The sequence below is a fragment of the Strigops habroptila genome, chromosome 6, assembly GCF_004027225.2.
Source record: "Strigops habroptila isolate Jane chromosome 6, bStrHab1.2.pri, whole genome shotgun sequence".
NCBI lineage: Eukaryota > Metazoa > Chordata > Aves > Psittaciformes > Psittacidae > Strigops > Strigops habroptila.
Window position 1 is genome coordinate 13,679,368 of NC_044282.2, and position 17,131 is coordinate 13,696,498.

Here is a 17,131-nt window from a genome sequence, read left to right on the forward strand (position 1 = left end):
TTTCATGCCAGGATCCGAGAATATCTGCAAACATAACTATGTGTTTGCTAAGAGTAAAGTCAGCCTTCAAAGTATTTTCACTGTTTTTTTAGGCATGTATTAATGAGTGACTTATAAAATGCTAAGTTGATGGTTTTACAAACTTGTGATAAACCAGCACTGAACATAATTTTTACAGATTAACTTTTCATTAATCCAAAATCCAGCTGGAGCTTTGGCCATTGTCTCCCTCAAGGATATGAAACAAAAGAGACAGGGTTATATAAATATTTCGGGTCTCAGATGCCCAGACATTTGCAGGTGGGGACTTCCAAGGCACCACAGGGTATCCAAAATAACCATAATGGGGCTTGAAAAGATGGCACATGCTTCATAGAAGACCCACACTCTCTTAGTATGTTAGACCAAGTCCAGGATATGCATCTGTAACTGATTTGAACTGACCTCCAGTGACTATCAAAGGAAGTGAGTTGGCATGAAACAGCAGTGGAGCATTCCCAGCGTTAACAAGCAGAGCAGAAAAATTACTACCAAAACCAGCCGAACAACCATAGAGGGAATACAGGGCTTCTTGCTCATCTAGAACAGAATAAAAATTAAAAGCTCTAGATCTGCTTTTCGTTAGGGTTCTTAGGAGAGGTTGAAGACTTCCTCCTCTGCCACTTCACTATGGGAGGAATTTGACATCTTCGGATTGCAATAGTTTTGAGCTATTCTAAGATGCAGCAATTCCCACATGATTCACTGGATCATCACCAGAGTGAAGGCAGGAGACTCTATGGCAAGGTAAACAACAGGTAGGGGTGTGGTATCCTCCAGGCAGGCATTCCCCTATCATGTCAGACGTGAGCTTCTCTGAGGCATGTGCAGCAATCACATGTGCTGCTCAGTGAGTGCTTCGTAAAGTTTCATTTGTTGTTTTTTTTAGTGAGTGACAACTGAGTGACAATCATTCACCCCATACCCCTAATCTTGCTTTTTCAGCAGCCCATCCTTTTAAGCTGCACTTCATTTGCAGAGGCTGAAGATGGAAGGTGCTAATTTGCTGGGAATCTTGTTTACAGCTTCAGTGCAGAAATGTCATTCTACTGCAAATTGGTTCTGAGGGTGGTTTTGGTTTGGTTTTGGTTTTTCTGTGTTGGTTTTTTTTTTTAACTATCACCCATATGCAGTGATGCTGCAAGCCATCTATTAGAAGAAAAAAACCCTGACTTACATAATTAACTCTAGCGTATATGGCTACTTTGTACATAACTTGGGAAAAGAGCGTCAAACAACAACATTTCAGTAACTCTCTGTGCTTAGAAACTCTTTCTTACTAGGTGCAACTCTATTCCCCTTAAATGCTTGCAGAGAAAAATTATTGCAATAATGAATAAGATCGGCTGTCTGTCTAACTGAAGAGGATTATCTTCTTTTTAAACCACTGCTGTCAGCCTGACTGGCTTCAATTTTGCAGTTAATGTGGGTCACAGCGCTTGTCTTTTCCATTCAACACTGCTGTCTTTATTTACACAGTTAATCACTGTTTTCAAACTATCTAATTGTTTTGGAAAGCTTACATTCCACCATGCATATATTTCCTATGCTGCTTTAGTTTTGAAGGAGGCACAGGAGAGGTGTCAGGCCTGGCCTATACTCAGGAAGTCCTCTGGCACATCCCCCTCCTCCTACCATGTCCCCAAGTATGACAGTGCTGAAGTAGCTGAAGACAAAAGGGATTCAGAGAGTGGAATAGAGTCCCAGATTCATCCACCCAAATACAGACATCTATAATGGAGTTGTCTGCTCTGAACAAAGTGTCCAAAGTGCCATAGTGGATTCAATTCAGTTGCATGAGCATTGGAGTGTACTTTTGAGACACCTGGGGACAGCCACAATGATCGTATGGTGGACCACACAGCAGGACCTACAGGCAACCTTTTGAAGTGGCATTTAGAAGCCAAATGGGATAACCTGAGTCTCAGATGGCAACAGGTACTCTAGACTTCCACTAACTCCAAAAGAAGGCTTAGACATCTTGTCACTACATAGTGCCCTGGACTGTAAAAACAATTCGGTGTTTGAATCTGAAAACCAGATTAATGAGGCAACAGAAAAAGGGCATTAAAAGTTCAGTGCAAAGAAGACACAAATATACTGTTGACAATTTTTGCTATTAGTGTTATTACAATACATAATATTTTTTAAAAACTAAGGAAAGAAGGAAGAAAGAAAGAAAAGAAAGCATGTGTCCATCAAACACAGTGATATGGAAGAGGGAGAGCTCACAAACTGCCTCCAGAAAACTTCTTAGGTCTCCATGGCATGGTGCCGACACATGTAGAGACACTAGTTATAGTGTCTTATAAACTATATACTTACAAATGTTCTTCTAGCACCACCATGAACCAAATCTTCTACTAGGCATCAATCTGAAGATCTCTGCACCATGATACATCTTTTCATGTAGAATAATCCTAAAAAACCTCCATGCATTAAGGTTTATGATGTCACAATCTAAGAAAAAAAAGGAAGCGATTTTGTATTACTTAGTCTTAGCAATATTTGGAACATTTGAATGAAAGCTTTTACATCCATTCTGTCCTTAAGCTTTGAATCGCAACTGTGGAAATCTAGACAGACCCTGATTTAATAAAAAATAAATAAGAATTCAGTACATACTTCCACGTATTAGTGCTTTCCATGCGCTTTTCATGTGCTTTCCATGCACTTTCCATTAATGCTGAAGTGCCTGTATAAAAAATCATCTAGACTTTCAAATGATTTTTACATAAGTTGGGGGATAAGAGAAATAGTTGCAAAGAATTGGACAAGGCTTTTAGGCTTTATCAATCTAAATGTGAAGCCTGGGTTTATAACTAAGGAAGACATACCACAGACAGCACATATTCTACATCCCTCGGCTGCTAGATGTGCATTTTATGCATATTAACATAATTTGGCATACCTTCTACATGTTTACTATTGTATAGCTTCAGATTAGTTCATTAACCTTCTTCTGTGATACACTTCCTTCCTTTACAAAATGAAAGACCACACAGAAAAAAGCAGCATCAGACCCCTGTTCACATTACAACCACCGATGGCTTAGGTGTTAAGAATACTCACTACAGCAAAGTGCGTGGAACTCCTCTTACAGCACAGCAAGCAGGCTAGAGCCCTAATGAATTTTTTCCTGTATTTTAATACATAGACATACATGGATTAGTGATATTTGTCTTGAAAAAGTAGCAACATCAAGTTCTTCTGACTCAATGGGAGCTGTTAGCTTCCTCTCTAGCATCTCTGCAGGACTGACAGTGTCTGTTCTTTGAGAGACAGAGTAGGATTCGGCTCTATGTCTGGACTCTAAAGGTGTCTGTGTGTAAGTTCCTACTGTATCTGTCATAGTCAATGGAGATTGGAGAGCCAGGGCACTACACAGTAATGTAAACATAGGCCCTGAGACACCTAGGCACCTACTGCCATTTCAGACATCCTAGAGCCTCTGGGACAGCAACCTAGGGATGGTGAATATTACACTGGATATAGAGACCTCATCCCCTCAGCCAAAAGAGACAAGCTGGAAAGAAAGGTCTTATACATTATACCCAGCCCTGTGGCTTTGAGCTGACCAACAGCTTCAACATGGCCCATATGTAAAAATTTTTAGTAGGAAGATTTTTATCTTCTGAGAACATTAGCTTTTGACCTCACAGTGATCACTAACAGGACTTGAAGCATTGAGATATTTGTTTTCTGTGCTGGTTTTCTTTTCTTAGATCATAGAAGGAAGCTCTGACTGAGCACTCCTAAAGGACTTGGTCGTTACACATGTAAATTGCTGACTGTTCTGGCCACAGTCCAGAGAAGCACTTCAACACATGCTTCAGTTTTGCATTTCCTCCATAGTTATGGCAACATGCCATTAACGATGTTATGTACTCTATCTACATGGGAGCTACCCTAGAAGCAGAAAGTCATTTTAAACCCATGTCCCTGAACTACAGCTAGGGAGCAATAATCACAGCTCCAGACAGAAGGTTATAAAGCTAACTTAAGCTTTTTTTAATTAATTCCCTTGTTTCCAAAGGTTTTTGGGTACCACCATGATCTTCAAAGAAAACAATAAATATGCAGGGGTGGCACCACTGCGAACCCATATAAAAACCCATTTTCCATCAATCGCTACAGCACCCTATAAGTGCTAAAGAACAGGAATGCCCTAGGAGAATAGAAATTTTCTGTTCACCTCAAAGCTTCATGTGTATTGCAAATGCCCTTCAAAGACCAGCCTCATTTTAAGGCTGCTTTGCAGCTCCTTGACTCAAAATAGTTTTATCTTTCTTGAGCTCTTCTCTGATACACTTCTGTACTTGCAGTATCCTTTAGGCAATGAGCTCCACAACTTGCATGGAGTACCTCCTCTGTTCAACTCTACCTCCAGTTTGATTCCTCTGTCTTTAGACATAGCTCTTCACACATTGACAGCTCAATCCCAGTAGAACAGAGGACTCTCTATTGATTTATGGGAACGGAAGAATGATGCTGCAAGGCTGGCAACATATTAAACTAAACCATATTATGTACATCAAAAGAAAAATATTCATGCACTGAGTTCAGTTGAAATGAAAAATATAGAGCATTTTCACTGCTTCCCTAGGAACCTCATTAACCATTTCATAAAAGTACTGTCTGAGTCAAATTCCAGCAGAAATCAAAAGAACTCTATGCATGAAAGAGGAGGATCATTCTTTGTTTAGTATGAGGGGAGGGAACTGTGTTATTGCAATTAATATTAGTTTTTAGCAACTCAGAAAAGTCTCATGGCCATATAGGTTGGAAAGCAAGATTTTCATCTTCTTTGCTGTTTTCAGGAGAAAAGGGTGGCCAGAGAAGAAATATATTTCATGTTTCTAGGTAGTTTCCTTTTATTATTTGAAAGATCTTTTCAAGAATCATGTTCATGGTATGCTAGTACCTTGCTGATCAGATATTCAGACATTGAATAGTAAAGTAGTGTTTGTAAAGGCAACAGTGCAGGCTGATCACCTGATGAACAGTGGGAATTTTAGTATCCCCTTAGAACTAATGTTAGCAGTACTGGCAACCTGCAAAACATTGTTATAAATTTCCCAGATGGACTGCACTTCAACATCTGTATCTACAAGATATGAAGTCTGTACTGAGATAAAATTACCTGTAAAAATAGTTTAATTCTGTAGGAAACACTGAGGTAAACTCACCATCCTTCTGCTACCCTAAGAGATCAGCAGAACTAGGATAGGTTGGTTCAAAACTTACTAGCTATTTTCACTCAAACCAACGTTATGTGTTCATCTAAACCAAGCTTTACAACAGAGAAACGTGTCCTGCATTCATTTTTAGTAAAGTTTTCAATCTGACATTTCTAACAGAGAGCTGAACTAGTGAAGGAAACCAAATGTCTTCAGCTATCACATTGAGCACTGAGAGGAGCTAAAGCTAACCAAGATGCTCTGCTCACAAATACTTGAACTTAGGCCTCACCATGGTATGGTCACCAGCTGTAAAACACAGCATATGAGAGGGCAACGGGGAGAACAGGGTGGTATTTAATTCCAAAATCTCTTGATATGTGATAAAAACCACAAAAAAGATAATTTCATTCATTGTGAAAAACACAGTCAAGCGAGATCTTTTGATTGAACTGAACTGTTTTTACCAAGATGCTAAAATGGGAAAAGTAGCTGTAGATAAGCCGTATCAGCTATCGTCAGAGCCTCTGACTTGGAAATTATATAAAAAGAGAGGGGATAGAGACTCAAGGCAGATGAAAGAAGCAGAGTGAGACCTCTTTTGTTGCAGCTTAGTGAAGCAATAAAAGTAGCAACCGATACACCAATCTTACCTAGCAGAGAAGATTTTTACAGCTATTTGCAGATAAAAGTGCTAATTAGGTAACTGGGCCCGAATTATTCCCAAACCTCTTCCTGTATTATAAATGTTTCTTTGTTGTTACTTTTTTATTGTCTTTATGGAGATACTAAAAAATGAAGCAGATGCGTCTCATGCTTATTGTCATTAATGAGCACTGACAGACATACTTTTCAAGTTACTTCTTCTATTTAGCATTCTTCAGTGACAACATTTTTGTTCAGCAATCTGATTGATGTTTGTATTAGTACCTTAATTCATTAAGACACTTTAATAATGAATGTATTCTTTTCTTGACACTGTAAAATGACAACTGAAAGCTTGCCATTTCTAGAATGTAAGGCAAGGTAGTTAGGTATGATTGACCACCAAATTCTAGTGAAAGGTATGTTCTGATAGGACTAACTACTGAAGAAAAGAATAACTAAAACGTGTATATATGCAGGTGTAAAAAGGTTGTATAAATTATTAGGTAGAGTAGATAGTGTTTGGTGCTTGGCAGAAAATTCATTTCCACACAGGCACTTGCTGTGACAGCAAAGTGATATGACAGCCCCTGGAGAACATACAGCTAATTACTGTATCTTCCTTTGCCTTGTTTTTTTTTTTTCCTCTACTGTAAACCAGGGACAGAAAAGTGGCAATCCATACTCCAGATGCTGTGAGAAATACCCATGCAAAACAAATGTAAAAATCCTTCATACAGGGATGAGAAATGTTTGGACCCTCGGAAATGCAGAATTTAAAATCATGGACTCAGAGCAGTACAGCTAGTGAAATATTTCCTAATATGATGTTAGCATCACAATTAAAACATAGCTTTTTCAGGTTGGAAAGTCTCTTTCTTTTGCACCAATGTTAAACTGTACTTCTTTAATGCCAGCAGTCCTCTATATGCTAGATGCTGTCCAAATGCAATGTAATTTGCCAGCCTCTGTTCCACCTGGTTAACACACGCACATTCAGAAAAGCATATTCAGGAGCTGGGCTTGTGAAAGCTGGGAGGTTTCTACTGGTGTCAGAAGTCAGAAATGAGCCAGGGAGAAAGAACCAAAGTGGACACAGGGACTTAAAAGTCTTCTTTGCCCCAGGAGGTAGCAACCAGCCTGGGAGCTACGGTGGGCAAAATTCCCGTCTCACATTTATGGTGGCATTTGAAATGGAGTCCCTGCCTGAAATCAGCCCAGTAGACACCTTTTATAGAAAGAAGAGGTCTTTCTTCAACTGGAAGTTTTATCAGAACCACAATTTACACTTCATACTGTAACCACTGCTGTTTTGGGCTGGTTTCTTCTATATCTCACAGCAGAAGTACACATCAAGGGGTCACATGGAGGAAAGGCAAGGGTCTTGTGCAAGAAATCTGATACAAATCACCGTGCTCTGCTTTGAAAGGGAAGTACAATGACAGTTAAGATAAGAACAGAAGATGAAATATGAACGTGGATACATTTTCCTATCCTAATGAAGCTTCATTCTTCCTGACTAGAGAAAGTAATCTCATCAACTGCAATTTTGCCTATTACCATTTTCCCTTGTATTGATTTTGCTTTCTTTCAGTTGTTATTGTGGAATATAATAAGTTTGTTGATGCAAAAATCTTAAAAGGAGAGTTTTCTGACAAAAAAAAGCTGGAATGTGGGGTGGAGGAGGAGCAGCACAGGGAATTGTTTAGAAAAAGCTCTGGTAGGAAACAGTAAAAAAAAGAGTAATTATGACACGGCAGACATTTTGTAATGGAACACCTTGAAGAAGCATAAAAGGAAATGTAGAATAAGTAGGGAAGAATAAGGAAATATAGAAAGGAAAAAAAAAATCAAAAAAACTCACAAACGGAATATAAAATAAAAGCAAGTAACAGGAAATCTTGCCTATTCTTTTTTCATCAAGAGATGAGTAATCTATTCAAGTCTATCAGACAAAGCAATGCAGATTAATATGTAGCTTATTGGAGCAACAGATTCATCTCGATTCTGCCAGACAGCTCTCAGCTGCCAACCCAGTGAAATGGTGAGATCCACTGCAACCCCACACTCCCTGCAACACTCAGGGACTCTCAGCAGCACTACATTGGACACGGATGGAGCATACCCAGGGTATGTGTGTATTGCCACAGTGCAGGGCAGGCTCTCCCAGCAGCCCCATTGCCAAGGAGGTGCTCAGCTTTGTATGGAGCCTGAAATCTGGAGCTCTCTAGAGGTGAGATCAACACATGGAAGCAAGCGCAGCACCTTTTTTATTTGAAGAGACTAATCTTGGTGATGTGTGTCAGGTGAACCAGCGTTGCCTGCAGGAACCTCAGATCCAGTTCTCTGTGCTGCTGTTACAAGCAATTAAAGGCAAAGCAAAGCCAAACAATTTACACACATATTCTCAGATCTACTCATTCCCTCTTACTATCTACATCATCTGCAGTTATTCCACTTTCTTCCTCTTTTCTCAAACCTAAATCCCTTTGGCAGCTTCCTTTCTAATCCCAATGAGTCAGGTATTTAAATCATTTTCTGCACAGAGGTGAGCTTTGAAGGGAAATAGAATAGGAGATAGCTTCTGCTCCTGGGTCAGAGGCAGAAAGTCTCTTAAGGAGAGTTTACAGCTATTCATGAAAATGGAAGATCACACAAATTTCCCACATTTTCTGCCTGGTGGAAGTTAACAAGAAAACATGGACAGATCCAACTTGCTTGCCCCAGGAGTAACTGAAAAAACGAAATTCAGACTCTGCCACTGATCTCGGCCTGACAATTACTAAGCTCAGGGCTTTCAAAAGAGTAACCCCATTGCAGCTTTTTGGAGGTGTCTCAACAATGACTTCTACATTGCTTGTGCATCCTGAAAAAGAGGAATGGGAGGCTCATTAAGCTTCCTCAGGCTTACAGCAAGTAGTCTATTTCCAAGTCTCTCAACTCCATGATATATATACTCTGAAAGCACAAAAGTCTAAAAAAAGGAGAAAATCAATATTTGCTGTTAGATTGTTTAATTTGTTGTTACAACTGGGTCAGCGGCTACCACTGGCTTTTACTGACAGAACATGCTGTATTCTAATCACTGCAGGAGAACTGTAATACACAAGATATAGTTATAGCTATGAACCAGTGTCTTTAAACCAAAAAATAAAACACAAAATTAAAATCAAAGATGACTGAGAATTTGAATTAATCTTGAGACAAGAAAAACAGTTAGTCTAGGAGGTACCTGAGGTGAATTGAGAGTCAGGTCCCCAGAAGGAAAATCTAGATCCAAATAAAAGTGAGCCATCCAAAATTCTTGTCCCAGGTCTTTCCCTAGGGGGTCTTACAGCCATTATGCTCCTTGCCTCCTTATCCAAAATAACTAAAAATTGCCCAGGATCAGCAGCTGTCAGACACTTAGCTCCTACTAAATCCCTTGAAGGACCAGAAAAAATCCTGTTTCTTCACGTCCGTGTTCCCATATTACCATAAAGCCTCGGTCAAGACTGGGTTCTTCTTGCCCTGGGCTGCACACAAACCTGGCAGACCCTCATCCAGCAGGCGCTGTCTGTTCCTGGGATAATGCATGAGAAATAATTCAAAATGTGTGGACTCTGGGAGCAGAGCAGGAACTCAGAAGTATCATCAGGGACTTTCCATCTCTGTTTCTGAGACTGGCCTTGTGTTTCCTCCGGTGAAGGCTGGATGCTGCCAGGGGTTCCCCTCTGGGAGGTGGTGTTTCAAGTATCCTAGTGATTTCCTGGATCCAACACAATGTCTTTGCTACAAAGAACATACGTTTCAAAGCAATAAGTAATACATATAAAAGAAAGGTGGAGTCACGCAAGGTCAAAGAGCAGGCTAGTCTTCAAACCAATGCTAAACTCCTTCTAACCTGACTGCCAGCCCAATTTAATATGCTTGACATAGATTTACCAGGGAGTAAGGGTTCCCGTAGATCAGCCATAGCACCATGCAATAAATTCCACTTAATATGACGTATTTCAGTCCTCACAACATCCTCCAGCCTCCTCATCTACCCAAGAAATCAGCTACCCTGTATGTCTCAGGCTTTCCTAAGTAATCAGCATAGCATGTTGATTGTTGATTTACAATATGATTGTAAATGAACAATTTGACACCTACTTTCAATGAATTCTTGAAATCTGCTCTCCACAGGTGTTGTTAGTAAAGCAGCTTAAATCTTTGGTATGAGAAATGAACACAAATGTGCTGATGAATAAAATCAAATCGGATTTAGTTTAATATTCAATTATCTTTAAATAGATACTAACAAATAACTGCTTTTGCTTGTTTGCCCATTGTCAGTACTTCACATATTGCTATTTCTTTAGGAAGTCAACAGAGTGCAGAAAGGGGTGTACAGAGATTGTCAGACGTGGTGCGTGCAGGCCAAAGGAGCACAAAAATTTTCTTTTTTGCCACACTCACAAAAATCTTTTCACTATCCTAAATGTCACTGATGCTGTACTGAGAATTTATTCAATACAGTGGAACATCCTATTTCATGCTGTTTGATTTCTGCTGTGTGGTGGTTTTACCGTAGATTAATACATTGGAAAAGTGACTGGAGTTGTGTGGTTTCTTAGCTCAACCCCATTCAACACCATGTGCTTAAGAAAGAGCAGCTACTTCTTTATCCAGCTATTAATTACTGGATAACAAATCAAATCACCCTCTACTTACATAACGTTGGCAGATAAGTCTATGATGGGCCACCAAGTAGGAGGTCTGAGATCAATACACTGATCAAGCAGCAATTATTACTTAACAGGAGAGGAGACCTCCAGAAGATAAAGTGATGTCATAGCTGTACACCTCTGTACATGAGCAGTAAGGATCAGGTTAGCAGCAGTGATGCTCAATGGTTCGTTAAAATATCTTTTGCATCTTTCTTTTGGCTGATAGGGAATTAGGGAGACCTGTGGCTCCTAGCAATCATTTTTTTGCACAATTCATCTTTTCTGAAGGACCTATTACAGCCATGGTTGAAAGAAACCAAACCTACTACAATCTTTTCTGTATCGGCACATACTTATTGCAAGATTAAATTTGGATTCATTTTTCTGCATAACTTTGACTTATACAGGCACTTATCCAGGACCTCAAGAGAGTGCCTGCTTTCCACTGAAACTGAAAGATACCACAGTAAAGCAAGCCACTTGACCTAACCCTTCATGCGTCTCCAGTTTGTCTGCCTACCTTCTAGATCTCTTCTGGGCACCTTCTGAGCTTAGTAAGCTCCTTGGCTTTGAGAGAGAGACTAGCCTCAGCTAATAGGAACTACTCTGGACAGGCAGTATGGACAGGGACTGTCTCAATTTGTGAACGTCCATCCATGACTGACCCAGACAGTTTTCTGGAGAGATCTGTGCCTCAGACATCTCAACTTGTCCTAATGCTAGGTACCTCAGGACATGTGAAACATTTCCTGAAAAAAAACCACACAGTTTTGGTGGATTGCAACACATTTCATTGGTTTAGATATTTTGAACTGAAAAGACAAACATACAGTTATTAAAAGCTAATGACCACCCTGTGGTTCCTGACACTTAAGAAGGATGATGTGAATGTGGCCAGTAAGTACCAGAGGGGGCCAGCAAGCTGTCCTCCTTACCTAGATACCTACAGGGGAGTTCTCAAATATGTCTATTTCAAAAATATTAGTAAATGTAAGGCCCGAAGCTCTCCCTTCCGTAATCTGCAAAGACAGTGTAGATGAGGCATTTACACAGAAAGCAGGTAAGTAACCTTGGAAAAGCCTACATGAGGATACAGAAAACATATTTGAGCTACGGCATCTTTGGGATGGCTTGGCAAAAATCCAGCTGGCATCTTCGATAAACATAAATTCACTACAAATCTAAATTTGGTATTTTTACACAATAAAGTCAAGTTTTTCTCATAGCCCTCTATTTCTGAACCAAACAAAAGAGTTCCACAGAGAAATGGTTCCATACGGGTATTTAAAAAATATTACAAAACCAGCTTAATGTCTTGGAAACCTTAATGAGTCCATAGCATAACCACTCTTACGTAGTTGCTCCTTCATGCTGCAAAATAGTCTCAGTATCATTGCCAGCACCTAGTACAAACAGTCACAATTATACTGCTGTTCACAGTTCTCCCACACCCTCATATGATGTGTTTTCTCTGCAGGAGGGTCGTCATGCTCATTATGGTAAAATGGATACTTGTAGAGGGCTCATCATGTTGTAATGAGCATCTGGACAGACGTGGGGAGAGGGATGCATTCTTCTTGTACACAGGCAGCGATGGGGGAAGGTTACACTTCAAGTTGTTGGCACTGCTGTTGTGCTGTTGATAGTGTTGATAGCATTTTCAATGGAAACACTGTTATTAAAATAGTTTCTCCACCCTTCTTTATTTCTTATGACTCAAGAGAGCTGGCAGTGAAACAGGGGAATTCCATTGCTCACATATTTTAAAGGGTAAGAGAGATGATGTTTTCAAATGACGTTTTGCAATACATTTTGAGAAGTTTGCCTTATGCTTCACTGCAGAGTTTGCATTTTCTAAAGACTGTATCCACATACTACAGATTATTAAGAAAAATTCCTCCTAGCACAGTATTTTAAAAGGCTTGTTCGTTTGCAAGTCTCTGTACTGGTATCGGTCAGTATTTTCCTCCAGTAGTAAAATAAAGTAGCTTAGGAAGAAAAGTTCAGTATTAAAAAAAAAAGTACAGTATTAAACATAATCCCAACATGATTGCATTTATCAATTTAGTATTAAGTAAAAGTACGGAAAGAATTTTGAAGTAAGAGTACTGCATGAAACGGACAACTGCAGTCCTGCACAGGAGAAAGTACCATTCTAAACGAGGGACATCTGTAGCCCAAATTACCTTGCCATCCATCTCTAAGGTAGAAAAATATTTTTTACATCTGGCCTCAAAAAAGGACATTCCAACTCAAGAAAAATGCTAATGGACCTAGCCCAATATTAATGAAAAGAATTATCTCAAGCAAAGAGAATCATTTATTTTTCATAAACTGTAGATAACCAGCCTTCTGAAAAAATATGGAACATGCAACATTCATTTTCAAAAAATTGTGATTGCCACCTTGTTGGCTGAGCTGACAAAAGAGATAATGGTTAGGAGATAATCTAGCCATGTGCCATGGCCTTTTCTCATATAATAATCTCTGACATTTCTCATTCTTCCAGTGGTCTGCACAGCTTATAGACAGCTCTAAGCAGAAATTGCAGAGAATATGCCATATTACAGTTATACTCAGTCTTCATTTAATCCAGCAAAGAGGTCATGCATCCAAAATGGCATTCCACAATTCTTCTTGTAAAGGCTGTAACACAATTGTCACATTGCACCCACAACCATCATTCAAACTTCCTCTCAGTCCTGTTAAATGAATACCCCAAATGTTTCTCTGGTTAACTGTGCTTAGTCCGCTCATTTCAATAATCACAGCGCCCTACAGATGCTTGTAGCCTAATTCTGTATCAGGATGGGATATAATTATGCAGCTGGTAAACATGCAATACCCTTTCACAAAAAAAAATCAGAGGTGTTCTAGAATCACATTAACAACTCACTTGGATGCATTTGTTTTAAAATTCTGCTGTCACCCCTTGTTGAAAACTGGGTATAAATGTCTAATCTGGTACTGAAAGTATTTGAAATTGCAAACACTCTGATGGATTGCAATGGTTTAACAAAGCAACTTAACAATTAACTGAGCCCCTAAAACTGAAATTAAATGTAATTTATCACCAGTATAAGTCATTATTACTGTGGAATTTCACCAGAAATAGAAATGTTATTTTATTAGATTTTTCTCACAAAAGAATGGAGCAGCTTGGATTCTTTCTTTAATCAACTGTACATTGAGATTTTACAATTTTTATATTAGGCTGCAAGTCAGAAAAAGAAAAAAAGTTCCACACTTCCACAAAAAACCCAAAATTGGGGTTGAAATACTCTGATCAAGATACACTTCGAAAAAGGTACTTCTAATTACATCTCTAAAGATCATATCTTCTTGGCTCCCCTCCTTCATCATACAGTCAGTCTTAGCAATTTAGGATACTAGCAACTGAATCTGATCATGTAATCTCATATAAAAAATACCAGCTTAAAGGAAAGAGGAGAATCTCTGGCATTTTGCTCAGCTCCAACTGCAGTTTTGCAAGAATCTGTAATGTTGTTATTCCTCAAGAATCATATTACCACACTTACAGCTGTTTGTGAAAGCATTCTTTCTCTCCATTTGCCATCATTCTGTTTAAATAACCATGTGTGTATATATGTATATGTATGCATGTATGCATGTATGTTTATAGAAAACCATTCACAGCAATATAAATGTCAGAATTAGAAGTATCCTAGAATTGTAATATTGCCAAGTTTTGCAATATTGTCAAAATCACATCCACTCATAGAGAAGTTTTTCAAGCTGAGCATCTGTCTCAAGTTCCTTTATTTGCAAAAAATGTTGTGGCTTTTGCTACAGGGATCTTTCTTCGTTGTTTTGGGGATAATGAAATATGGTGAATAAACAGATGAAAAACGAAGCCTTCAAAAACAATCAAAATGCTGACCTACTTAGCACAACACAGGGAAGTTTGAATGCAGTCCCAGGATAGAGTACAGCTATTGCTTTTTTCCAGGGAAGACAGAAGAGATGTCTGAGTATTGTGAGCAAAAATAAACTTCAGTTCTGGTCAATGCATGCTATGGAGGCCAGAGCCAAGAATTAAAGCTAACTGATTTTGTTGTAACTGGTGCAGGATCCACTACATGCTCCCTGAAGGGCAGCACCCCCAGCAAACTGGAGTATTTCCAGATATCTGGCAAATGCAGCACAAGCTTGAGGGCAATAGCAACAATCTCATTCCCTACAGCTTGATGCTCCAGACAGCTACCTACTTTGCTTATGCTCAGACCAGTTGTGCACTATAAATGGGAGAAAGAAGGAGATGGATATCCTGAAAAATTCATTAGATCTGATGTGTTCATCAGGACCTGCAATTAAGCAAGCTTTTTGGTCTAGCATTGAGCGGGAGACAGAGCTGTTGACAGTGCTGTATTGTGGTAGAAAGATTAAAAGTATGAGGTCATGCTAAACTGATAATTTTTGTTGTTGTTAGGTACAGTTATTTATTAACAGAAAACTTTAAGATGTAGGATGGCAAGGTAATGCTCCTAGTTCTACTGAAAGCATTGGAAAGAAATTTAGCAGGACACAGTCCAGCAACTTCTCAGAATGCATTGCAGATTTTTTTTTTTTTAATTTTTTCTATTCAGAAGGCTGGAAGAGCAGTTATACAGGAGCATTTTCTATATTTGATTCTCGATGAGAGAGAGAAACTAGTTGAAAATGTAGGTGGCAGAAGGCAACATGTGTTCTAGGAGTGGCTCACTTGTCCTGGGAGGAGAAAGGGCAGAGCAAGCACCACAGACTTCAAGCAGGTGGACTTATCAGTAATGATGTGTGTATTACTACTTGCTTGCAAGGAAGAGAAAGCAAGGCAGAGAGAAACGAGCTCCTAATTTTCCACCAGCTGCAAAGCAGGGAAGCAATCTCACTGATAAAATCATCATCTATAGCCTCTGCCTGCTGGGCACAGTCTGCTGGGTCTGAGCAATGAAGGTGGAGTCTTTCATGTGGAAACTGAGGTGCCTCGTGCCATGTGACCCAGAAGACAACCAAAAGCTGCCTCATATTCAAAAGCTCATCTGTAATTGCAAATCAGATCAAATCTAGTTTGTAATCTTAGAAAATAAGCACATTTTCTCCTGTCATGGAGAGCAAGTTTTATTCAAGAATACTTTACAGTCTTGTTTGAAACTGAACTGGTCTTTCATTTGCAATAAGGGTAACTGAGTAGAAGTAACCAAAGCATCAATTTATTCTTATGGTTCCTGCTAGGTTTTTCCTTTGACTAGTCACTTGTCTAAGTGTTAATGACATAGATGGTCCATGGCTACTCCCAAGATTTGCCTAAATATTACTGACAAACTGAAGGGCAACATGTGTGGATAGTGGGTCAAACTCAGAGAAATCTCAGTTCCAGATTTCCAATGCATATTTGTGTTACAGCTTTCAAGTTGTAATTCAAGTTTGCCATTCTATAGATTTCTCTTAAGCAACAAAATCACATGCATGGTTTAGCAAAGAAATGATAAATGAAATCATTTTAGATCTTGAATAATGATGATAACAAAGTAATGGAAATGGAACAAAAATTCACCACTATTTTTGGCAGAGATAAAAAATAAAACCTTTCTTTCTGTATTAAGAGGCAGGATGTACAGGATCTTATGCATCCAATGGGAGAAGAAGCTATGTATTTTAAATATAGCATGCATATATCTTGTCAATATGGGCTTCAGACCTGTTTAGATTTTGCAGGCCTTTTGAAACAGAGAATTTTGCCTACATATGCCTTTATCGAGAGGGTCCATCTTGTAATACATGGATGATCACAGTATCATTATGTATTTGTGTCCATTTAAAAATACATGGAGGATTCTCTAGCTCCTCGATGCTTGATAAACTCACATAGTCTTAGGAAAAAACCTGCATGTTTTGAGGAAAGAAAAAGGGTTTTCCTCTCTCCTTTTTTAGACATAATTTGTAGCCGTTTGAAGCTACAGGGGTTTGATAAGGTACTAGTTCTAGCAGAACCAGCTCCTGGTGCCACATTAGAAAAAATAAGATAAAGAGGACCAAGAAGGTAAATCTTGTCACTTAAAATTTTCTTTCCAGAGATATGGCAGGCAGGAGTAGACAGATGTATCTTTTACAATGTGCAAGAGAGTAATGAATTCCTTCTAATAGTCATATCTTGCCAGAAAATATCCTTCTTTCCCCAAACAGAAAAATCATCCTATTTGTCCATCCGCACTTGTATTATACAGTTCCCTATTGTTGTAGGAATAAAAGAGCTGGTCGAACAATAAACTGTTTGAATATCATTGTGGTTATTTGTCACATAGGACAGCTGATCCATAGTGCTCACCCACTGAATCAAGATTTTGCAACTGCAAAATTTACTAAAAGCTAACTCATCCATCAAAAATAGTGATGGTATTATGTCTGGCGATACTTGAAGCATTGAAACATAAAAATACAAACCTTTGAAGAAGTCCATGTTTACAAAACTAGCAGATAGAAAACACAATTTTGTTGGCCCCAAAATAATCTAACGAACAAGACTAAGGCTGATTTTGGCAGTTTCTTATGGCACACAATGACTAGGAACAAAGAACC

General features: G+C 39.0%; 1 long non-coding RNA gene across 1 annotated transcript in view; it reads right to left on the bottom strand.

The window, feature by feature from the left end:
- Positions 1-2,394: 2,394 nt before the first annotated feature.
- Positions 2,395-17,131, bottom strand: part of LOC115609866 — a 101,999-nt gene continuing 87,262 nt past the window's right edge. Inside the window, exon 6 of the long non-coding RNA XR_003992020.1 lies at positions 2,395-2,499. This is a non-coding gene — a long non-coding RNA (uncharacterized LOC115609866). The remainder of the gene's footprint in view (positions 2,500-17,131) is intronic.